The following is a 4,350-nucleotide window of genomic DNA, read 5'->3' on the forward strand; positions in this document are numbered from 1 at the left end:
TCTGTACTCGCTATGTATTAATTAGGTATGTCAGGACATACCAAATGTATACACTGTGGAGCCGTGAAGTTAATGAGTTATCGATTTACTGTCCTTTGAAGACTTTGTGGTAAATAGTTTAAAGGCTTGCACATAAACGAGTGTTATTTTCTCGTCACTCCCCATAATTACATATGAAATAATAATAATAATAATAAGAAGAAGAAGAAGAAGAATATTGCAACAATAGATTTAAACCAGCTCTTCTACCTACTTCTGAGCTTTTCTCTTGTTAAAATCAACAAGTTTTTATTTCAAAATTGAACTTCTTTTCTTTTTATAATGTATATCCACCCCACCCCCTCTTTAAATAAACTGTTTACTTAAACTGCTCTTTCCGTTAAACTCTAAGCTTTTACCTTTTGTACAAGTTTTCAGGCCTTCTGTTGCCCTTGTGGCTTTATACATATTTTATTGACTTCTTTTCAACACGTGGGGTCTGACTATAAATTCGCACAACTAAACGACAGTCCTCACCCAAACACACTAATAGGTACATGAAAAGTGGCAAGGACTAACAGTACCTATATATACTCATGCGGCGATCAGAAATACAGTGCATCAATAAAACGATTATCGAAATTGATCGTACTGTTTTAATGTATATTTAATTTGCATTGGCTTTTTATTACTTCATTATATGATATTTATAAATTAACACTGTATCTAGTAGCTGATATTTTCCCAAATCTGTGACAATTTTGTAAACAACTTTTTGTTCTGTGAGTGACGATCATTATCTTAAACTGAGTTAAGGACATTGCATATTTTTATAGCTAGACTACGTGATGATTGTCATATGTTTAATTTTGATTCTAGTTAGGGACTTTCTAATTATCACTAAGATCATTGGAGAACAGTGTACTTTTGACCATTATCCGGGGTCTCTTTTTTAACGTCTTATTTTAATCATAAATTTATTTGAAAATTAGTCGTTCGTGCTTAAAAATCTTAACAAAATCAATTGTATTATTGTTGTATCCAGAACTCCTTTTGGGAGTTCATTTATTCAAATTATTTAACTCTGGAAATACAAAGTGCTCTTCAAACATAACATTCTTGGAAACAGAGATTTGAATTTGTAGTGAAATTTCAAATAAGAATAAATTCTTGGATTGTATTATTATGATCCAACAAAAGATTGTTGGTACATCACGACAACACGGGCTACCACTGGCATATCAACACTTTCAGCGTTGGATTTAATTTGGATTTCCACTAAAGTTGATTAGGAACTTTAATTATTACGACTTGTGTCTGAAATTCTAGGATTATTTGGGATTTAATTCGCAATTATATAAATTCTTTGATTTTTACATTATTACTTTGTATTCTAGGGAAATAAATTATTTGTTGAATTTTACAAAGCTTGTTGCTTCTTACTCTTTTCTATTACTTATTTTAAGATAATATAGTCGTACTATTATAGGAGCTAATACAAAATAAGTGTATAACAACTAATTTAAAGAAGAAAAGGGGGGATGGGGGATTATAAATGGGTTCTATGGCGGGTACTGGAGGGAGATCATGCCAGTAGGTGGTTTGTTTCAGATGGCTATTAAAATCTGTTTGTATCCTAACTGTAAGTCTGGAAGATTTCAAAGATGCGAGATTTTGGTCATCTGATATCTCAGCTGATTCAAACAAGATATTGGTAGTAAATTGGAGTGAATAATTGGTTTAAGCAATGCAGTTCGCTCTTGTTACTGTAAATTTCTTCCAATTAATAATATAGTGGTAGGCAGTCTCATCGTCCTCTCTACGTGTGCACAATAGGCTATCAGTAAGAAAATTTGAAAATAACTTATTGTTTAAATCACTGGAGTTGCTTCTTCTAGTATAAATAACTGATGATATCCTGTTACCACACACTTGACAGAGTGGGACATGATTATGTGTCGGTGAAATTTATCTTTCAAGTATCAGATTATATGTCTCGTGTTTTACTGAATGCGGCAGAATGTTCCAAACATTTACTGTGGAAGCTACAAGGGCGCGGTATCACCGGTATACCGGTTTAACGAGGTATTTTTTTTTCGGTGGTACATACTACCGTGTTTTTTGGGGTGTTTTTTTTATTGTATGGTTCTTCGGTAAACATTAAATAAGAAATGTACGGAAATTCCCGAGTGATCTTGTTACAGACTTAATGGTAATAGCAGCATGTTTTTATTCTTCATGATAACAAAAAAATTAGTACATTTTTAACAAAACAGTTGTATTTGCCACAAATTAATTTTGAATTTTACAATAAATTATTATTCTTTAATCACATATTTGACGCGTTTCACGAATGCCACCGTTGTGGCCCAAAGGCGTTTTTTTAAAAATAGTTCTTTACTAGCGTAAGTTATTGTGTGAGGTACATATATCCATTTGTAAGACTGTTAATCGTCCTAAGATTTTCAGGAGAACAGTTGTTTTCGATTTTAATTTTACATATTTCTCAAATCCGCTACAAGTTTTCTCGTTTGTTGAGTAAGTGTGTTATATGTTTACTTGCCCTCTCTGCTAAACATCTTTCCCGGGTGTTGGCATCCCACTCGAGGTTTTTCTGGATATTATATCAATGGTGATGGTGTAGCTAGTGAAATGTAGACATTAGTGTCAACACTTCCTATTTTTTATCAACAAGCACTCTGATGTCAGCCCAATGTCTTTCACAGTGTGTCAGCTATTGTGTAAGCTTACTTATCACACTTTAGTTACTTTTTATTATAACACATACAAGAATTGACATACACATAGTAAATTCGTCTAGTATTGGGTACTGACCATTTACTTTGTTTTCGGGGGATGACGGAGAGTGGCATTTAAACTGAGCAGATATACTTTATTTCCTTTATATTAGAATAATTACTGCTTTTCCTAATAATAATAATAATAATAATAATATAATGGATATAATATGAATAATATGAGGTTATTTTGCTATAAATAAGAGTAAGATATTTTATATATATATATATATATATATATATATATATATATATATATATATATATATATATATATATATATATATATATATATAGTTTTCAGCTATAAACAGACGGACATTTTGGTCCCTAACTTTATACCCTGGTGCGTATCGCTCGGAATCAGTGTAGTACATTTTTCTTGTTACCCAGCTCTATCGGTCGTAACAGAGGAATTTCTTAGATTTCTAGTCTAACTTGGAATTATTTTTTTTTACAAATATTTATATTTCGTAAATTATAATGGAAGCAGAAGATCTTGACAGTAAGAGGGATAAGAACCTTTACAATTTTGTGAAAAATACAGAGTTTAGGAAATTTCCTTCTTTCCATTAATGGGAGTCAACCAGTTTCCCTGTAAATATTACTAATGAAGCACTGCGGGTAAGTCCAGTTATAATTCTTCTCGATTCAAGTTGGAGTCTCTCGAATCTAAATAAGTCAGCGGCAGAGGAAATGTCCAATATTATAACAGCATACTCTAGGAGAGGGTTTATATAAGAGAGAAAATTTGCTCTAATGTTTTCAGATCTAGATTGTATTTTACATACCTCAAAAATTGTAAGCATTGCGGATGCATGTAAGCAGATATTATCAATATGTTTCGAAAAGCTATCAGAGTTAGAAACTGTTAGGCCAAGGTGTTTATGATGCTCGACAAAAGGTAGATGATTTTGAAACTCTCTAGCTTGGAGAAAAGACCAGGTCTCATTTGTTGGAGACAAAAATAACGTCGGTCTTTAAAGGGATAAAACTTACTAACATAGCTTTGGGCCAATTTAGTTTTAAGATCCGTATATTAAACATAATCTCAATAATTTGCAAGGGGCCCCGAGTGGCCGAGTGGTCTAAAGCGCTCACCGTTCCGGATCACTGCCATCTCACCTCTGTCTGCGTGTGTTCGAGTCCAAGGCTCGGCTAGCGTGGGTACGTGGGAAAGCCTGCCAGTAGCTTCTCGTGGGTCGGTGGTTCTTCCCTGGGTTTTCCAGGGTTCTTCCTCCACCAGTTATACTGGCTGCCATGTATAGCCTATCTTGTGCTGAAAAATGGCGTTAAACCCTAGAACAACAACAACAACAATAATTTGCAAATATCAGTTTTGTTAAAGAACCAAACTTTTTGTTAGAAAGAAAGAAGCAAAACCAACAAGTTTTGTAAAACTTATCAAATAATTTAATTATCAATTTTAATAATAAAAATGTGAGTGGAATTTACAGCACTGTAACAATCAAATGAGTTTCTTGACCGAGCGGTGTAAAACACTGGCGCTAATCCCGCCAGGAGTCATAAGTTTCACCTGATTCCAAAGACTCCCATGCAACTCTTGTTGTAA

The sequence above is a fragment of the Sinohyriopsis cumingii genome, chromosome 1 (genome assembly GCF_028554795.1).
Source record: "Sinohyriopsis cumingii isolate HCF-2022 chromosome 1, ASM2855479v2, whole genome shotgun sequence".
Classification (NCBI taxonomy): Eukaryota; Metazoa; Mollusca; class Bivalvia; order Unionida; family Unionidae; genus Sinohyriopsis; species Sinohyriopsis cumingii.